General features: G+C 45.8%; 1 long non-coding RNA gene across 2 annotated transcripts; it reads left to right on the top strand.

Moving 5' to 3' along the window:
* Positions 1 to 5,373: 5,373 nt before the first annotated feature.
* LOC136497281 (uncharacterized) lies at positions 5,374 to 9,926 on the top strand. Of its 2 annotated transcripts, none has more exons than XR_010769268.1 (5): positions 5,374 to 5,833; positions 6,445 to 6,592; positions 7,289 to 7,349; positions 8,070 to 9,642; positions 9,791 to 9,926. It is a non-coding gene; the product is annotated as an uncharacterized lncRNA (long non-coding RNA). The 2 variants fall into 2 exon arrangements; XR_010769272.1 differs by having other exon boundaries at positions 5,374 to 5,838.
* Positions 9,927 to 22,050: the final 12,124 nt, after the last annotated feature.

Raw genomic sequence — 22,050 nt, 5'->3', positions numbered from 1 at the left:
GGCCATCAGGGTCCAGTGGTCCGCATGATGCGGCCGATAATTGCGAGCTTTCGGTCGAGATGCATGGGGGAAGCCGCACACACTCATCATTTCATCAACTACAGCAATAACGTACGGGTTCACGCACGGGGCGCCACCTGATGCTTCCCCACCACTGCCCATCAGCAGCCCATCCAACTAGACTCTGAACATGGGCTGTCCTACCCGGCCAGGCCCAATCAGTGCACCAGGGAGTCGTTTGCAACCAGAAAAAAAAACACGAAGTTGGACACGTCGATTTACACATATAAATGTGGTAAGTAACTATGCTGAGTTATAGAGTCAAAGCCAAGTGAGCCGGTCTCACCACAAGGACTCAATCAAATGAGAAAGACCATTTGCTTTTGAGCTGCTTGTTCAGTCGTGCAGTTTGGGTCGTCCTTCTTCAGCGGATCGGTTTTTTTGTTTTTAGGGGAAATAGGAATTTCCATTACTCGAACGAAGCTGAACCTTCAGCAATTACAGACTGAATACAAGAAGGGATGCAAACCAAAATAGGTTCAGCATCCAAATAACAAAGACTGCCTAGAGCAGCCAACTCATGCGCCACCCTGTTGCACGACCGGGGCCGTTGTTGTACTCGCCAGGACACAAAGTTCAGAGACAGGAGGTTTCTCAGCTCCGCCACCAAGGTTGCCATTGCGCTGAGATCATAAGCATCAGAGTAAACAGCTTGTAGCACAGCTGTTGCATCGGTCTCAATGATAACCTGCCCCACTCCTTCATCAATAGCGGCCTGCAGTCCTTGGATTTCACCATGCAAAGGCTCCAGAAGTGCCTCCAATCTCCCACGTCGAGCAGTCACCACATCACCATCTGAGTCGCATAAGAATATAAGATACAGCCCCAGCCGCCAGAGTTTGTGTGCGGATGAAACGCCGCATCACAATTGACTTTGACATGGCCATCAGTCGGTCTTTTCCCACGGACTGCCTTGCACTGATCGCATCGGCCTGTCTTTGTTATGTGCTTCAGAGCCCCGGTTACACCATGCAGCCATGTACACTTGAATGCCATGCGCCAGGCTGCTTGGGTCCCTGCATTGCTCGCCGTCGCGCACTCTGTTCCTCTCCCCCCAGCAGTACCGCAGGGTGAGACAACATTTTAGCTTTGTGTTTTCCTTCATAGCCAACACAGCCTCAATCACATCTCTTGCTGAACACTTTGCAGCTAACACAGATCGTTCGTGTTCAAGGCCAAGAATACCTCAGACTCGTTCCATTGTTTTGCATCTGAAAAATAGGTGAGCTCCATCTGCATTCAAGCGTCGGCATACCACACATCTTGTGTCTAAGTCCATCCCTCTCCGCTTCAGATTCATGCGCAGAGGATGGCTATTATAGGCCAGCCTCCACAAAAAGTGCTTGATTTTCCCTGCGCAGTTGAGCCCCCACAGCTTCTTCCACATTGTCACATAACCATGGTCCGGTTGTGATGCCGATCCACCCCCTCTGCTACTTTTGTTTTGCTGATCATCTCTATAAACTTTGTAAGCACTCTTTACAGAAAAGACACCTTTCTTATCAAAATGCCAGGCTGCCAAATTACTCATGCCCCCATGGACCGGTAGTGCTAGAATAATTATTGCATCTTCTTCCCAAAAAATATCTCTCACCATCTGGACATCCCAGCTGCCGGTTGTTGGATCAATCAACTCCGCCACATCACATAAGAGGCAAGCTCCTCTCGGCGTGATTGGCCTCCTGGACATGTCACGAGGAAGCCATGGATCCTTCCATATATTCAGATTCTCGCCGTCGCCAACTCTCCAGATCAATCCTTTCTTTAGCAAATCGATGCCACTCAATATACTTCTCCATGAGTATGAAATGCCCGTCCTCGGCTGAGCTTCCAAACAAGATTTACCAGGGTAGTACTTTGCTTGGAGAACTCTAGAACACAATGAATCGGGCGACTGTAAAAGCCTCCATGCTTGCTTGCTGAGCATAGCCATATTAAAGCCGTGTATATGTCTAAAGCCGAGACCCCCATCCTTCTTTGGCTTTATCATCAGATCCCAGCTTACCCAATGTATCTTGTGTTTGCCTTCTTGTTGGTTCCACCAATAGCGGCAAATCATGGCACTTATTTGGTCGCAAAGAGATTTCGTGATATCAAAACATCACATGGGAAATGTCGGAATGGCCTGTGCTATAGCCTTCATCAAGATTTCTTAGCCGCCCAAGACAAAAATTTCTCTTTCCAACCCTGGATTCTTTTCCACACTCTGTCTTTAAGGTAGGCAAACACTTTTGATCTAGAACTGCCAACATGGATAGGAAGGTCCAGGTAACGCTCGCTCATGGTTTCCTTTTCCACTTCCTGAATACTCTTCACCTCACTTCTTTTGCCATCCGCTGTGTTAGTGCTAAACAAAATGGCTGACTTAGATTTATTTATCATCTGCCCGGAGCACTGCTCATACAGCTCCAAAATATTCCGGAGTTGACTAGCATCCTCCCCTTTTGCCCGAATCAAAATCAAAGAGTCGTCGGCAAAAAGAAGGTGAGAAATGCTAGGAGCATCCCTGCAGATTTTAATTCCTGAGATCAAACTATTTTCTTCGGCCCTGTTTAGCAAGGCCGAGAACCCCTCGGCACAGAGTAGAAAGAGGTAGGGTGACAGCGGATCACCCTGTCGGAGTCCTCGTTCTGGGATAAAAGCTTCTGAAAGTGCCCCATTCACCTTGATTCGATAGCTGACAGTTGACACACATTTCATGATTAGATGCCGCCACCGATCACAAAACCCCAATTTCTTCATCATCTCGGCCAAAATATTCCACTCAACACGGTCGTATGCCTTACTCATGTCGAGTTTGATCGCTGCATACCCCTCCTTGCCTTTTCTTTTATTCAACATGTAATGGGTTAGCTCATAGGCGATTAAAATATTATCTGAGATAAGCCGCCCCGGAACAAATGCGCTCTGAGTGGGTGTAATAATATCAGGCAGGATAATTTTTAGCCTATTTGCCAGGACTTTTGAAACTATCTTACAGACAACATTGCACAAGCTTATTGGACGTAAATCAGTCACCTTTTTCTGGACAATGCACCTTCGGGATCAGAGCAATAGTTGTGTCATTCCACCGGTCCGGCATAGCGCCACCGTTCAGCACTCCCAACACCTCCTGCGTCACTTGGGGCCCCACTGTATCCCAGAACCGTTTGTAGAAAACGGCTGGCATCCCATCGGGGCTTGGAGCTTTGAGATCCCCAATTGCTTCCAAAGCACTCTTCACTTCCTCGGGAGTAAATTCCCGAACAAGATCAGAATTCATCTCTGCGGTGACCTTAGGAGACATGGCTCGGAGAAGTTGTTGTGTGTCCCCTATGGCCCTCGCCCTGAAAACACTACTGAAAACTGAGACTTTGCCGAGCGTAAAATTCTTTGCCGAGTGTTGCCGAGTGCTGCAATCGGCAAAGAATTACACTCGGCAAAAAGTTCTTTGCCGAGTGCCAGACACTCGGTAAACAAGGGCACTCGGCAAAGGACTTCTTTGTCGAGTGCCAAACTCTCGGCAAAATCTCTACACTCGGCATAGGCTGCCCGCGAAACGGCGTTCGGTCACGGTCTTCTTTGCCGAGTGCCTGCTGTTAGGCACTCGGCAAAGATTTGATTTTTTTTTAATTTTTTTAAAAAAATTCTTTGCCGAGTGTCTCAGATCTGGCACTCGGCAAAGAATTTTTTTTTAAAAAAATACTTTGCCGAGTGCCCCTAGCACGGCACTCGGCAAAGATTTAATTTTTTTTTATAATTTCTTTGCCGAGTGCTCCTGTGGATGCACTCGGCAAAGAGGAAATTTTTTAAAAAAATTTAAAACACTCTTTGCCGAGTGCCTTATGCCTGGCACTCGGCAAAGACATCCTTTGCCGAGTGCCATACCCCGGCACTCGGCAAAGTTTTTTTTGTTTTTTTGTTTTTGGCCTCCAATTTTTTTGTGCAGCCCTTTTAAAGCACCAGGAACTCCTAGTTACAATTTCGGGATTTTTTTGAGGCTTTTTGATATATTTAGTTACTTTATTTCATTTACTTGAATTTTTCCGAAAAATAGAAATTTGAACTACACGTGGTACGAATAATGGAGTTTAATGATTAAAAAATTGATAGTCATGTTAGTGAGTGTTGTGAGAGGCCGTATCCAGGAACGGACCCGAAATTTCGGACATCTTGTTCACGAAACATGTCTGCGAAATTGCGTGTGAAGTATTTTTAAATTCTATAAAAAAGCAAACGAAGTCCGAAAATCATGAAACTTGTTAAGATATCGTGATATCATATGTGGAGGCTATGATAAAAATTTCAGAAGATTTCATGCACGTTGTCACGTACGATGCTTAGAAACCAGGACATCTCTACATGTGATATCAGATCTCACATGTAGAGATGTCCTGCTTTGTAAGCATCGTACATGATAACGTGCACGAAATCTTCTGAAATTTTTATCATAGCCTCCATATATGATATCACGATATCTCAACAAGTTTTATGATTTTCGGACTTCGTTTGCTTTTTATAGAATTTAAAAACACTTCGCACGCAAGTTCGCGATCATGTTTCGTGAACAAGATGTCCGAAATTTTGGGTCCGTTCCTGGATACGGCCTCACACTACACTCAGTAACATGACTATCATTTTTTGAATCATTAAATTCCATTATTCGTACCACATGCAGTTCAAAATTATATTTTTCAAAAAAAATCAAGTAAATGAAATAAAGTAACTAAATATATCAAAAAACCATAAAAAATCACCAAATTCTAACTAAGAGTTCCTGGTGCTTTAAAAGGGCTGCACAAAAAATTTGGAGGCCAAAAATAAAAAAAATAAAAAAACTTTGCCGAGTGCCGGGGCATGGTACTCGGCAAAGGGGTCTTTGTCGAGTGCCATAGATAAGACACTCGGCAAAGAGGGTTTTAATTTTTTTTTTAAATTTCCTCTTTGCCGAGTGCCTCCACAGGGCACTCGGCAAAGACATTTTTTTTAAAAAAATTAAATCTTTGCCAAGTGCCGTACCAGGGACACTCGGCAAAGTATTTTTCCAAAAAAAAGACATTTTTTTAAAAACATCTTTGCCGAGTGTCGTGCCAGGGGCACTCGACAAAGTATTTTTCAAAAAAAAATTTGCTGAGTGCCAGATCTAAGACACTCGACAAAAAAATTTAAAAAAAATATTTAAATCTTTACCTAGTGCCAGATCTGAGACACTCGGTAAAATTTTTTTTAAAAAAAAAAATAAATCTTTGCCCAGTGCCTCCCGATCCGGCACTCGGCAAAGAGCCGGTTCTGGGACTTAAGCAACTTCGGCCGGCCGGGCAGTCAAACAGACAGCCAGCCAGCCCAAGCGCCCGCGCCGCCCCCGCCCCCGCGCCGCGCGCCGCGCCCACGCCGCCACCGCCCGCGCGCCCGAGCCGACAGCGCTGCCCGACCGAGCGCTGCTTTGACCGAGCGGGGGAAAAAGGCCCTATGGAGGAGGGCACCGCCGCCGCCGGCTAGGGGGCGCAGCCGGCGTGTCTGCCGCCGGATCCACGAATCCACGACTGGACGGCCCCCCTGCCATCCTCGGCCGGCGTCCTTCGCGAGGGGGAGGCGCCGCCGCCCGCCTGGTCCAGCGCGCGCGACCGGGGTTGGTCCGGCGCGGCAACAGGCGGCACCTCCCGCGCCCATCCCGGCCTTTGCAGCGGCCATCGTGGCCTTTCCAGCAGCGCGGAGGAGGAGCCCGGCGCGGCCGACCTTTCCAGCGACACGGAGGGGCAGCCCGGCGCGGATGGCGCCTCCAGCTGCTCGCATCGTAAGGTTCTCCATTCATTATGTAAAAAGCAGTGCACATCAAATAGAAGCTCGTAGATTTACATTTCTGTACGATTCACAGTTCACCTGATATCTTGATGTAGATGATTTTCTAAAATTTGCATCGGGCCATTACGAAACCATGTTTGTGGAGTTAGTACGGCATGTCTGTGACCATGTTGTTCTAGACAAGTTTATCTATTTCTCAGAAAACTGCATGACGGACAACTGTTGCCTATTATTTCAGAAAAAATGCATGCCGTTGCAGTTCTGAAAATGCTGCTGACAATTGAGTGTGCAGGAGTGCTTACCAGTGTTTGTAAAACTCTAGCATGGTGAATTTTACTTGCTGTTTTCTTTTCAGTAATATTCTTGTTAGTTAGCTAAGAATTTTACCATGTCTGTTGCTGCCATGAAGTGTTACTTGCTATTTTACCTTTCCAGACAATAAAGTTATGTTACTTAGCATGGTGAATTTTACATGGTCCTATTTCTTGCAGTTATGGCTACCTAGATAAAATGTGAACTATTTTCTCTCAAATGAACTTGATTTCAGAACTGTAGCTATTGTTCTCTGAACCTGATTTTAGAACACATGATGCCTGCCTGCAGCCAGCAGCCTCGACGATCACGTACTGATCGATGAACTTGTGTGTATGTATGTGATACCGACCAACAGTCCAACACCAGGTGGAGGCGAACATAGGCACCGGCCAGCCAGGCACAACCGTGGCTTCCCCGGCTTCCTCTTGTACTCTTGGTACGTACAAGCTCTTTAATCTCTCCTCTGAAGTGTTAGACTTTCTGAGAAAGCATCCTTTGATAATTGATAGCGCAAACTTTTTTCGACAGAAAAGAGAATAATAGTTCGACAGAAATGTGGGCATTCGAAATCCAAAGATATATTAATCTGAATATCACACTTTAAATGGATAGAAAAGAAAGATAGTTCACTCAAGATTCTTACTCATAATTTTTAACTTTACTGGTTTTTTTTAGTTGTATGCTTTTATCCGTGACTATGATAGCTTTAGGGGGATGTTCCTGTACAGTTCGTGGTAGAATTAGTATCCTATGTTGTCATAGTCAGAAAGGCCCCCATCAAATAAATTGTGCAAATGCATAACTACATAGTTTTCAAGACAATAATTATCACAATAATGGCGCAATTGATGCCACAATAGGGAGAGCTGGTCAGGTCAGCGTGCATCATGCAGGTTATTGAAGGCCAGTATTCATCGGCAATCTTGATTTGTTGGTAGATCGATCAAGCACATATAGCTAATTAGCTAGCATATATAGTCAGCCAAGAGAAGAGATAAAAATTTGGCACTGCATATTAGCTAGCATGTACATGCCTGGTGTGTTAGCTGTTACTCTGCATCGTTGTTGCTTTACCTTTTTTCTACAATTTCATGAATGTAACTAACACAGTAGTCATGTCATCCTTGTATAGGAATCAAGTGAGAAATTAGCGATGGGTGAATTTTTTTGGCATAAAACCTCCTGAGAAGAAGGCAAGTATAATACATTCCCATTCTGTCATTTTCAGATGTGCTGCATTGTGTTATGTCGGTTTAGGCATCTTTCCGGCTACACTGTGAATTATCTCTATTTTAGGAAATGGAACTAGTTTAGTATTTCTGAAAGCTAGTGCATATCTATAAGCATTTTCTTTCTTGTCTGAACCCAGCAACCTGCTATACTAGCCACTATTATAGTGCTAATGTTCATTATACTTGTGCTATACTGACCACTATTCTAAAAGCTCTTGTTAACTGACTAGTGTGGATCAGGTAGTGTTAATGTGCTATTATACTTGTGCTTGAGATATCATCGTTCATACTGATTCTATGGGTCCTTTCTGAACTCCTCAAGTAGTATAGGAGGAAGTTGTATTGCAGTTTTCATTGGGGCAGAGTTAGAGCTTGTGCAGTATGGTGCACACATACATTCTGCTGCGAGTACAATGTACAACAATAAATGCAGTTCTCTAGTCAAGCCTAAGATTTGTCTTGCTTTAAATTTTTGATCTGCTGCTGCACTGCAAGTTTTAAGTCGATCTTGTTCTGGCATGTATAAGGTAGTGTTGGATGACCTAGGTGTACAATTCATATTTTTATGTTCCTGTCTTGTTCACCGTGGAGAATTTTAAATTGCTTATGAGAATTCAGATTATATCTTTTGCTCTTTCTATTTGTATACATGATTTCCTTATGACCACTTAATTTTTGCAGTAAAAAGATGATAGGTTCTATTCTAAAGCAGCAGGCACCTGACAACCATAGAGCTGTGTCCGTAGCGGTGGCAAGCTCCTGCAAGTGCCAAAAACCAAGCTACTATTGAGTAAGTTCTTCAATATGATGTACATAATATTCTGAACTTGACTGAATTTTTTATACCCAAATGTCTGACCAGCTGCACTTATCTTCAGTGGCCATTTATAATGGTTTTGCAGAATGTCAAGAACATGCCTTACTCAATGTAGTCACCTATAGTATGATAACAGTTGCACTTATCTTCAGCTGCAAGTACCTATAGTATGATAATTGTTCTAAAAAATATTGTCTGATCATAAAAAATTAAATATTAGTGAACTGATAGTAAATTTAGACCACTCTTAACTCTTAAAATTATCTTGCAAAAGCAATGATATTTAAGATAGTAGCTGTAATCTGGAGACTACAACACAGAAAAATTAAGAATACACCTTCCATGCAAACTTCTGTACAAAAGAAGGAACTCTATGTTACTTGCTTGCTACCAATAGTGCTAGGGACATTCTGATTCAGATTATCATCGGGTTCTAATTATTGGCCTGAGCCAGATTGGTTTTTTTGGTGCCAAATTTGACAGAGAGGGACATAAATATGGTAACATATACCTGATTACTAACTGGCGAGCCAATATATGTTCTATTCCAGAAAACATCTCTTCTCTGGAATTGAGATCTCTTGGTCCAAGTATTATTATTAATCCAGTAAACATGCATCCTTAGAAAGATCTATATAAATATTTGTGTACTTTACTCACTGTTTCTATTATATAAAAAAATCATCAGTTCAGTTAGTTTCTTCTTATTTCACTAACTTTATATGTGTATATATCATGTGCTTTCTTGACCACTCTGAATACGCAACTAGGCTATCAAAGATTGCTAAAGAAAATATCCTGGTTGGCAGGTAAACTTTCTTTTTTCTCGCAAAAAAATCACACAGTGTTTGTCCTTCTAGTGCCAATGCAGACCGTGGGTTTCACATATTGAAGAACCTTGAAATCTTGCATATTCTACTGCCAGCTTTGTGTGCAGCAGTGGTTCTGACCACAAGTTGCAGGTTGAAATTTAAGCATACTTTTTGATAAATGAGCACCCTAGAACTTTCTCAATCATGATTTATGCCCCTCTTTTGGCAAAAAACAAAAGATCACGTACTATTTACTGACACAGTGTATCACTTTGACACTTTCAATTGCATTTAGATTGTAATTGAATTTTTATTCAGGATAAATCTCATGTGTGAGTTGACACAGAGCAAGAACTATTGTTCTGTACATGCGAATTTGTGTAGGATACAATCCAAATGGAACCAGTTTATATATCAATTGTATTTCATTTTGTAATACTTTTCTGTATAGAGTGGCCTTCTATGTTAGAAAGGCCACATTTTGGATTGCATACCAAATTGTTATTTTCTATATCGAGTAAGGTAGGTCTTATTCCTTGCATTTCAGGTATGATTGAGCATGTTGGCTGAGACCTGGTGCCTTAAATATCTTAGGATGCGCTGCTGCTTCACTCTCTATGTCTAAGTAAGTTTGGTTGATTGATGGTGCAAGAGAGCTGCTGCATACTGCCCTTCTTTCTAAACATTGCCAGCTGCAAACCTTATTGCTTATCACAGTATTCTCTGTTGTTGGCACTTTTAAATTTGTACTTTGGTTTATAATGGTTTTGCAGGATCTCAAGAACAACCCTCATACTCAATGTAGTCACAGCTTATGTAGTGTTAAAAATCTTCTATGTTGCTGCTCATGTATTTGTCATGATGGAATGTAAAAAAAATTACATTTTTCCAGCTTTGCCGAGTGCTGTGACCATGGCACTCGGCAAAGATTTTTTTTTTTTTTAAAAATTCAAACTTTGCCGAGTGCCGGCCAGAGGGCACTCGGCAAAGAATTTTTTTTAAAAAAAAATCCAAACTTTGTCGAGCGCCGGACAGGGGGCACTCGGCAAATAATTTTTTTTTAAAAAATAAAAAATCTTTGCCGAGTGTCTGAAGAGTTGGCACTCGGCAAAGAAATTTTGTAAAAAAAAATAAAAAATCTTTGCCGAGTGCCTGCAGGGTTGGCACTCGGCAAAGATTTTTTTTAAAAAAAAAATTTGCCGAGTGCCTGAAGGGTTGGCACTCGGCAAAGATTTTTTTTTAAAAAAAATAAAAAATCTTTGCCGAGTGCCTGCAGGGTTGGCACTCGGCAAAGAATTTTTTTTTTTAAAAAAAATAAAAAATATTTGCCGAGTGCCTGTAGGGTTGGCACTCGGCAAAGAAATTTTTAAAATAAAAATAAAAAAATCTTTGCCGAGTGCCTGCAGGGTTGGCACTCGGCAAAGCCACCGTCAATGGGGCCGGCGCCGTGACGGTCGCTTTTCTTTGCCGAGTGTCCCCGGGGCAGTCGGCAAAGCCTTTGCCGAGTGCCCGATAAAAGACACTCGGCAAAGAAGGCTTTGCCGGTCAATTTTTTGCCGTGTGTTCTTTGCCGAGTGCCGCACTCGGCAAAGGCTTTGCCGAGTGCAATTTGGCCTTTGAACCTGAATCTAGCTGTGAAAGCTGCGCAAAATAGTTAGAAATAAAATCCTTCTTCTCTACTTCCTCTTCAACCCAACCTCCATCCTCCTTTCTAAGTCTACCAATTTTATTCATCCTTCTCCTCTCCGAACACCATTTATGGAAAAAAAAGCCGTATTTCTATCACCTTTATTCAACCAGTTTGTATGAGCTCTCTGTCTCCAGAAAATATCAACTTGCTCCTCCACCTTATCCAGAAAATATCTCAACACTGCCTCCCTTTGGACTGAGAACTCATTAATCGGGAGCCTCCTAAACCTCTCTAACTCCTTTATAATCTTCTTTATACGCTTCTGTAAATCCCCCAAAACGTTGACACTCCATGATTGTAGACTGCCAGCTACATGTTTTAGTTTCTCCACTACTGAGCCCTCCCCCAAAACACCTCCCTCCGCCCAAGCATCCGAGACGATGCTGCCACACATCTCCTCACTGAGCCAGCTGGCCTCAAATTTAAAAGCCGACTCCCCACCGCCTCTACTTCTCATCTGCTGATGAGCCCCTTCTAAATAGATGACCACGCCGGCCTATGGTCTGAGTGGAAAGGATCTCCATTTTTGACATGCACCAGCGGGTACCCATCCCTCCAAGCACCATTTGCTACAGCCCTATCTAATCTTTCACGTATATAATTAGCCTCTCTGAACTACTTGTTTCTCCACGTGAAGACGTCACCCGCAAAGCCAAGATCGTGTAAGTCACAATCCTCCAGCACCTCTTTAAATCGATCTAGGCAAGCTTGGCTTTTGGGCACCCCACCTTCCTTCTCATGATGAAAAAGGATTTCATTAAAATCCCCAGCACAAAGCCAAGGCAACGGGTTCACCTCGTGCTGGGCGAACAAATCCCTCAACAGAGCCCAATGACATGCTTGTCTTCAGCCCGTGGCTCACCGTAAATCCATGTGAAACGCCACACCTTATTATCCTCCCCTCTAACATCCATATCAATGTGATTGCGCGACGAGTTGCGAACATTCACATCAATTCCTCTCCTCCTCCACAACACAGCAATTTCCCCCCTTTTCCAACCGCATCCACCACAGCCATGTTTCCCATTTGCAACTTTTGTTTGATTGCTTTCATCCGCTTCTCGTCTAACTTTGTTTCTGACAAGAAGAGAATGTCCACTTGTTCGCCCGTGAACCGCCGGGTCGTTGCCGATGTTAGAATATTAGGCAATTTTAGCACCAATTTAATCTAGAAAAAGACATTAAACAAAATAATCATGTTGGTAACATCATATATGTGCTTGTGTGTCTTAAACATGACGAGCATGTAGATGATACTAAAACTAAGGATTGATAGCCAAGACCTTAGAAGATTCGTTCCAGAAACATACCCAGCGGCAGAGCGGATGCACTCAACGATATAGTGCCTGTCGGTGTAGTCGTCCCACTCGTTGCAGTGCAGACGAGAAGCAGTGCCGATCAGCGGAGAACCTTGAACATGCGTCGACACCGGAAAGAAGAGGACGTAGAGGTAGCGAGTAGTCGTGCCCCCAGCGACACTCCCAAAAAAACATGATTGCCGCCCTTCACCCGAGCAGGTGAACACGAAGATGGCAGGCGTTCCGGAGGCCCTACTCTCCCAGTTCCAGTGCACGTAGGAACCGAGACGGGGAGAACCCAGGAGCAATTGAATATGTGGTGGAAGCCAAGAGGAATGACTGATGGAGGAGTTCAGAATATATGCTCGCGGTGGGGAAGCGAAGAGGCTCAGGAGGAGATCAGGACACGGAGAAGGCGTGCGGACGCAGAAGGACGGGGAAGGCGGTAACAGGCGAAAACTCCCGCAATGAAGCCGCCTCCAACATAAAAGAGAGTAACTCCCGTAATTATGTGGATTGAGTGGCAAAACCATTCCCGTCCCATCCGTCCGCTCGCTCGCCTGCCTACCTGAGTAACTCCCGTAATTATATGGATTGAGTGGCAAAACCACTCCTATGTGGATTGAGTGGCAAAACCACTCCCGTCGCGTCCGCTCGCCTGCCTGCCATGCCCACGCCCACCCCCCGGCCTAGCCCAGGCGGCGGCGGCGGCGTTGCGCGCACGTGTGGCACACCCACGTCCTTTTCTCAGCTTCTCAATATAGATAGACAATGTTCAACCATATAAACCGAGTCAACGTCTTGTCAAAATCCCGTACGGTATTAAACCATATATCCCGTACGGGCCATAGAGTTTCTTTGATTTATTAAATATTATATGGGCCAAGCCCATAATATATCCAACAATCCCCACCAAACTCTATGGTTCGTAGTAAAATAGTCTCAAAACCACATTTCTTTGATATACCAGAGTTTCGATGGAGACTGTTAAGTTGAACATCCATCTAGAGCAGCAGTTACACTCAGTTACAACTGAACAATAGACTATACCTTGAATTGACAGTTTCATGTGAGGTGAGTTTCACTAAAGTTCTTATTTAGTACTAGGCTGCAACAAGCATCCCCTCTATTGGAAGCATATAAGTCACACTTCAAGGTCTTTCATGAGTATCTAGAGATTACCCACATCTCATAGATTTTGACTAGCAATCGAACTCATATAGGTGTGTTCCTTTTAGGATGTTCTGTAGTACAACATCCCTGCTTAAATAAGCCACTCGGATCACATTAAGGAATTGACCATCATGCCTTACAGCATTGGTGAAACAGTGCATCTCAAATGAATCAGACCTTAGCATAAGGGGTCTCTCCCTCAGTCAACCACTAGCTTGTTTCACCATCCTACTTCATGGAATCTCCAATCATATAGGATAGGTTACCACTATAGAATGACTTCACGTGGGTCTCAAGCCCAACTCCCTCGATGCACCTTCTATCACATTACGTGATAGACCCTTTGCAAACTGATCTGCCAGATTCTTTGATGTATGGACATAGTCCAATGCAATTACTTTGGAGTTTCTTAATTTTCTGATAGATTTTAACCGCCTTTTCACATGCCTTGTAGACTTCATGTTGTCCCTAGAACTGTTCACTTTGATTATCACCGTTTGGTTATCACAGTTCATGAAAATGGTCGGTATCGGTTTAAATCCATTAGGAGTTCACGAAGCCACTCAGCCCCAGCACCAGCGATGTCTAATGCTATGAGTTCTGCTTCCATTATAGACTTCGTTAAAACGGTCTACTTACAAAACTTCTAGGAAACAACGCCACCTCCAAGCAAGAATGTGTATCCGCTTGTGGCATACAACTCATTAGCATCAGATATACAGTTAGCATCACAATAACCCTCTAGTACCCTCGGGTACCCGGTATAGTGAATGCCATAACTCATGGTTTCCTTCAGGTGGCGCAACACCCTCTCAAGAGCATGCCAATGTGTATCTCCCAGATTTGAAACAAACCGGCTAAGTTTGCTCACAGCAAACGAAATATCAGGCCTTGTTGCACTAGCCAAATACATAAATGAGCCAATAATTTGAGAATATCTCAATTGATCCCGTGCTATTCTTCGATTTTTTCTTAATAGCACACTTGGGTCATAAGGAGTTGGAGCAGGCGTGCAATCACTATATCCAAAGTGATTCAGCACCTTTTCCACGTAGTGGGATTGCACAAGTGTTACCCCACCATTTCCTTCTCTCCGTAGCTTTATGTTAAGAATAACATTAGCCTCACCTAAATCTTTCATTTCAGAATTATTAGACAAACAATCTTTCACTTCCTTGATCACATTAATATTATTTCCAAAGATTAAAATATCATCCGCATACAAGTACAAAATTACACCTTCTCCCCCACCATACAGATAATAGACACATTTATCAACTTCATTCACTACAAAGCCGACTGATGTCAAAGTTTTGTCAAACTTCTCATGCCACTGCTTAGGAGCTTGCTTTAGGCCATACAAGGATTTTAATAATTTTCAAACCTTACTCTCTTGACCTTTTGCTACAAATCCATCAGGCTGATCCATGTAGATCTCTTCCTCAAGCTCTCCATTCAATAAAGCTGTCTTAACGTCCATCTGATGAACGAGAAGATCGTGTGAGGCAGCCAAGGATAGCAGCACACGTATGGTCATCAAACGGGCAACTAGTGAGTAGGTATCAAAATAATCCTCACCTTGTTTCTGCGTATAGCCCTTTGCTACAAGCCTCGCCTTGTACTTCTCAATAGTACCATCAGGCCTAAACTTTTTCTTGAACACCCATTTACATCATACAACTTTGCACCCATAAGGACGATCAACCACCTCCCAAGTTATATTAGACATAATAGAGTCCATCTCTCTCTGAACAACTTCCTTCCATAAGTCAGCATCTAGAGATGAATATGCCTCTTCTATGGTTTTAGGAGTGTCATCCACAAGATATATAATAGTCTTCACCAAAGGACTTTGCAGTCCTCCGTCTCTTACTCTTTCGAGTGACTATATTATTATCCTCCTCAGGAATTTCTTCATGGGTTTCAACATCAGTGTGTATTACCGGTTCATGTGTCTCAGGTAGAAAAATAGATTCATGACCAGAAGTGCTAGGTGTATGTGGGGTGTACGACCCTGGATACCCACGGCAGACCACATGGGCTACGCCCCTAGGGGTGGCCCAGCCCACAGGAAGAAGCCTTGTGGGCCACGACTCTGCTCGGCGCCTTTCGCAAGACATCGGGAAGATATCCTGAAGATACTACGAGATCTGTTAGGATATGTATGATCCCAAGATTCCTATAATCAGTAATTACTTTCCGATTATCTCTTAGATCTAACCGACTTATAACCCTGCCTCCCGGACTATATAAGGCAGGCATGGACCCCCTCTAAAATCACGGCATATCATACGATAGTTAATACAAACCAATAGACCACAGGAGTAGGGTATTACGTCATACTGACGGCTTGAACCTATCTAACTCGTGTGTCTCTATTGCCTTCTTGTTCTTGATCTCGCGCTCCTCTACCGATCAATCTACCTTTGTGGGATACCCCTCGGAGGACTACCGAGCATATTCTATTGACAGTTGGCGCGCCAGGTAGGGGTGTGCGTGCTGTTTCCTTATTGAACAAGATGGCTTGTTCCACAGGCTCTTCGTCCCTTCCATAGCCTGGCCAGTTCTTCATGGTCGGATCCATCTCGTGGGTCATCAACACTGACGGAGTCGGAGAGCTCCTCGAGCCGGAGCAGATCAGTTCTGCGCCGGCCACCCCTGTACCTGCAACTGCAGATCCGATCTTGGAGGTGATTTTGAGATCTCTTTCAGCAACAACTCGCCATCTGCTTCCTCGCTACCAGAGGAGGCCAATCGACAACGACGATCTGATCGAATCCATCGATCAGGTCAGACTAAAGCTCATCGATTGTCTCTCTATCGCCGAATCGGCACTGGACACTCTAGTTCAGCGCCGACCACCCTCCGATCTAGATCTATCAGAGGGTGCTCAGGAAACTACAAGGGCTATGGCCCTACCCTTCGGATTCTCCAACACTACCGCCGCTTACCAGCATGCCCTAAGGGGCCAACTCACCGACCAGATCACCGTCTAGCTCCCGATGGCTGTCAACACGCTACACTTAGGCCGAAGCCCTAGGGCGCACCTCCAGACCATCCCGGAAGAAACTCTATGGGTTCTATGGAGACCCTCGCCGAAACCTTCTCCGATCAATTTCTCCTCCCACCCTTCCGGGGTGGTGCAATCTTCAACGTCAGCATCGATAGCCCTCCTCAGAACGGCGAAACCAAGGAGGAGTGCGTTGCTTGGGAGAACCGAAGTGTCAACCGCACACAGCGGCGAGAAAACAAGGCAACCATCGCAAGGGCCGAGGCTACTCGGAATAATCGGCTTGACTCTCAAGGAAGACCGCTCCTGCTCTACCGCGACCTCGATGAGGAATTTCTCCGCGTCGACGGCCACGACATCTTCAAGACTCCAAGCGCCAATTTGGTAGTAGCTGCCAACGAGCTCGCTCATTTCCCTCAAACGCCTGAGCTCGCCAAGATCGCCGCCATGCTTAAAGCGGCTCACTGTCAGGTCAATGAGATCCACGAGGATCAGAGACCTTCGTGCTCTACGAGCACGATTCACCGATCAGCCGCGTTGAGGTCCAATCGCCACCCAAGTCAAAGCTGTTTCGCCGACCAGTCATTACCTCTCCAAGGGGGACCCAGGGGGCATCGCGCCGAACACCATCGCTAACATGACTAGGAGGTCGAACAGGATGCTAGAGTACATCTTAGCAACCTCTGGGATGCGTAGTGGCGTATCGAGCACCGTCGCTTTGGTCACCACGAAGACGAAGTACGTCGCCGCTAGGATTACGAAAGGGAGTACGGCAACCCGGACTCAGCCCTTGAGCCTATCCCCGACCACAACACCGTAGATTACGGTGTCGACAATCTTGAGGGGCCTCTGGCTTTCACAAGGGCACTCTGAATGCTTCGATGGCCCCGTGGTTTTAAGATCACCGGGGTCGAGCCCTACGAAGGAAGAATGAACCCAACTCAGTGGCTGCAGGCTTATGCCACTGCCGTCCGTGCCATGGGAGGAGACACCAGTGTTATGGCAAATTATCTCCCCATCATGCTCACGCCATCCGCCATGAGCTGGTTCACCAGCCTTGCGCCGAACTCCATCGGCTCGTGGGAAGAGTTGAAGAAAGTCTTCACCGACAACTATATGGCCACGTGTACTCGACCCGGCATGGACCATGATCTCAGCCGCATCAACCAGAAGCCATCCGAGCTCCTCCGTAGCTACATCCGGCGTTTCTCTGAGATAGGAACTCTATCCCCAACATCACAGAAGCTGAAGTCATCACCGCCTTTATCCGAGGACTCCACCATCGCGAGCTTTGCTCTAAATTCAACCGTAAGCCACCGACCGATATCGACGAAATGATAACTACCGCCAACCAGTACGCCGATGCAGAGGAAGCCGAGGTGCACTTCAATGAGGATGCAGGCACTCAGCGACCACCTCACTGATACAACGATCGCCACGACGATCGACATCACAATGACCGCCGTCCCGACGACCGCAGCTATCATCGCGATAGCGGCCGTGATCGAACAGGAGGACATAGGCCTAGCCAAAATCACCGCCGCCGGCCAGAACACATCTTCACCGCCGTTAGTCAACCTCACACCAAGCGTAACTACGCCGAGCAGTACCAAAAGATACTCGATGGTCCGTGCCCTCTTCACAAGAACGCCAATCACAAGATAAAGGACTGCATTGGTCTAGCCAGGGAGTTCCAGGACAAGAGGCTCGACGATGACGCCAACAATGGAACATGAGGTCGCCGACTGCCTAGGAACAACAACAACGCCTTTTAGGACCACGATAAGGTGGTCGCCACCATCTTCGGGGGCCTCGCCTCCACTGAGAGTCGAAGGGAATGGACGCTTGCCGCTCGATGAGTGCTCGTCGTCACTTCAGAAGAAACTACCGCCGACCCCAGCTATCGCCCATGGTCCAAGATCCCCATCACCTTCAGCAGGGCCGACCAGTGGACAGACATACCATATATAGGGCGTTTCCCCCTCGTCCTCGACGCAACCGTCTAGAAGGTGCTATTTAGAAAAGTCCTTGTTGATGGTGGCAGTGCTTTGAACCTACTCTTTGCTGGAGCCCTAAGGGAGTTGGGCCTCATGATATCATATCTCACACCCTCAGACTCCTCCTTCTGGGGTGTGGTACCTGGAAGGGCATCTAGGCCACTTGGAGAGATCACCCTACCAGTACAGTTCAGCACGACAAGCAACTACCGCATCGAGCATATCAACTTCTACGTCGCCGACTTCGACACCACCTACCACGCCATACTTGGCCGGCCAGCTCTGGCCAAATTCATGGTCGTACCGCACTATGCATATCTGGTGTTGAAGATGCCTTCGCCTGCAGGAGTCCTGGCTCTGCGGGCCAACCTTTCCATCGCCTATGCCTGCAAGACAGAGAGTCTCTCCCTCGCCGAAGCCACCGACCTCTCCATCCAGATGGCTAGCGTGGTCACCGAAGCCAAGACAGTACCCACCGATGACATGGAGATTCCAGAGCTAGAGCTTCCCCACGCCTCCACCAAGTCCAAGGAAATCAAGGAGGTCGGCCTCGGCCTCAATGATGCTTCCAAGACCGTGAAGATTGGGGCTCACCTTGACCCCAAATAGGAAAGCGCGCTTATCTCCTTCCTACGTGCCAACGCTGATGTGTTTGCTTGGAAACCTACAGACATGCTGGGGGTACCATGGGAGAAGATCGAGCACTCCTTGAATGTCTCACCGACCGACAAACCGATCAAGCAGAAACTTCACTGATTCGCGCCAGACAAGAAGGAGGCTATTAGGGTAGAAATAAAATGGCTCTTAGCTACCGGGTTTATAAAAGAAGTGTATCATCTAGATTGGTTAGCAAACCCTATTCTCGTTGGAAAAAAGAATAAAGAATGGAGAATGTGCGTTGATTATACTGATCTTAACAAACACTGCCCTAAAGACCCCTTTGGCTTGCCTAGGATAGATGAGGTTGTAGACTCTACCGCCGGCTACGAACTACTCTCTTTCCTTGACTGTTACTCTGGCTATTATCATATCTCCCTCAAGGAAGAAGACCAGATAAAGACGTCGTTCATTACACCTTTCGGTGCATACTGCTACAAAACTATGTCCTTCGAACTCAAGAACGCTGGGGCTACCTATCAAAGGGCCATTCAGATGTGCCTCGACCAGCAAATCAGCCGCAACATCGAAGCATACATCGATGACGTGGTCGTCAAAACCAAGATAGCCGACAACCTTATCGCCGACCTCGAAGAAACCTTCGCCAATCTGAACAAGTACCAATGGAAGTTGAACCCTTCAAAGTGCATCTTTGGAGTTCCATCCGGTACACTGCTGGGCTACATCGTCAGTGCTTGAGGCATTGAGCCTAATCCTGACAAGGTCTCCGCCATCACCAATATGAAACGGCCAACATGTGTCAAGGATATACAAAAGCTTATAGGTTGCATGGCTGCTTTAAGCCGCTTCATATCACGCCTCGGCGAAAAAGAACTACCTTTCTTTAAGCTCCTCAAGGCCTCTGAGCAGTTTTCCTGGTCGGAGGAGGCAGACTCAGCTTTCGAGCAGCTCAAGTTGTTCTTAACAAAGCCGCCAATTATGACAGCGCCAAGGCCAGATGAGACTCTGCTAATATACATCGCCGCCACTTCTCACGTCGTGAGCACAGCTATCGTCGTCGAACGCGAGGAAGCCAAGCACGCTTACAAGGTGCAACGTCTGGTCTACTTTATCAGTGAAGTACTTAATGAGCCAAAAACTCGTTATCCTCAGGTACAAAAGCTGTTATATGCAATTCTAATTACGTCGCGCAAGCTTCGACATTACTTCGAATACTACAAGATCGCCGTGGTCACTGAGTTCCCCTTGGGGGACATTCTTCGCAACAAAGAAGCCAATGGCCATATCATTAAATGGGCTGTTGAGCTTGGTACCTATTCCATTGAATTTAGAAGCAGACCTACCATTAAGTCATAGGCGCTCGCTGACTTTGTCGCTGAATGGGCTGAGATCCAAGAGCCCATCGCTGCTGCTTGCCTCGAACACTGGGTGATGTACTTTGATAGCGCCCTTAACATCAACGGTGCTGGTGCGGGCATTCTGTTCATTACGCCGATCATGGATAAGCTATGTTATGTTCTTTGGATACACTTCCTGGTCTCCAACAATGCCGTGGAATACGAAGCATGTCTCCATGGTCTTCGTATAGCCATCGAGCTCAACGTCAAACGACTAATGGTGTACGGGGACTCCGCATTGGTTATCAATCAGCTCAACAAAGACTTGTATTGTTCCAGCAAGAAGATGGATGCTTACTGCGCTGAAATCAAAAAGCTTGAAGGAAAATTCTATGGTATCGAGTATCACCATGTGGTATGTGACCAAAATCAACTCACCGACCAGTTATTCAAGCTCGGTTCTTCTCGTGCCGCGATCCCACCGGGGGTTTTTATTCAAGATCTCCTGGCGCCATCCATCAAGGAAGATAAGGAAGTTGAAGAAGTTCCCCCTACCGAGCAGTTGGTACTTGCGGTACATTCGCCGGTCGCCGATTGGAGGGAACAATTCATCAAGTACCTCACCAGCGCCAAAGTACCCATCGACACGACTAAAACTGAACGTCTAGTACGTTGAAGCAAGCTTTACGTGCTGGTAGACGGTAGCCTGATGAGGTAAAGTGCCAAGGAAGGGATACTGTAGAAATGCATCACCCAAGAGGAGGGAGCAAAGCTGCTTCTTGAAATTCACTCTGGTTCCTGCGGCAACCATGCGGCCTCGAGAACATTGGTCGGCAAGGTTTTCTGATCAGGTTTTTATTGGCCCACAGCCATCACTGATGCAGAAGATCTCGTCCGACGTTGTGAAGGATGTCAATTCTTTGCTAAGCAAATACATGTACCGATGCAAGAGCTGCAAACCATCCCAGCCTCCTGGCCCTTTGCATGCTTGGGACTAGACATGATTGGGCCTTTCAAGCCAGCACCAGGTGGTTTCCAGTACGTGTATGTCGCCATTGACAAGTTCTCCAAGTGGATTGAATATAAACCGCTCGTCTCGGCTACTACAAAAAAGGCAGTTGAGCTCTTTGAAGATATCATCCACAGATTTGGTCTACCAAACAGCATCATCACCGATCCCGGAACTACGTTTACTGGACATCACTTCTAGGACTTCTGTGAAGACCATTGCATCTCCGTCAAATATGTTTCTGTTGCCCATCCAAGAGCCAACGGTCAAGTCGAACGGGCGAACGGTATGATACTTGATGCCCTAAAAATGACTGTATCATAAAGAAGAAAACCACCCGAGAAGATGGCTCAAGGAACTTCCAGCTATAGTCTGGGGACTGCGTACTCAAGCTAGTCGCAACACCGGCGTGACTCCATACTTTTTGGTCTACGTCTCAGAAGCCATACTACCAGCGGATGTTACTTTCCGAGCACCTAGAGTGGAAAACTATGATGAAGAGCAGGCCGAGGCTGTTTGGTCTGAGGACATCGAGAGAGCCGAGGAAGAGCACCTAATCACCTGTGTCCGTACAGCTAAGTATCTGGAAGGCTTGCGGAGGTACTACAACCGAAATGTCAAAGGTCGTTCATTTGCTGTTGGCGATCTCGTCCTCCGCAGAAAACAAAAGACTGACGGTTTGCACAAGCTCTCTTCCCCCTGGGAAGGACCTTATATCGTCAAAGAGGTTACTCGACCAGGTTCTTATCGCCTAAGTGACTTAGAAGGAGTCGATGTTCCCAACTCGTGGCACATCAAACACCTTATATGTTTCTATTCTTGAAACACTACAGATATATACTCTACAAATTTATATTCAGTAATGTTTTTTGGTCTCCATAACTTGTCTCCATTTTGTCTC

This window comes from Miscanthus floridulus, chromosome 1 (assembly GCF_019320115.1).
Source record: "Miscanthus floridulus cultivar M001 chromosome 1, ASM1932011v1, whole genome shotgun sequence".
Lineage (NCBI taxonomy): Eukaryota > Viridiplantae > Streptophyta > Magnoliopsida > Poales > Poaceae > Miscanthus > Miscanthus floridulus.
The sequence above is the reverse complement of the archived record's forward strand: the minus strand, read 5'-3'. Positions and strand labels throughout refer to the sequence as shown.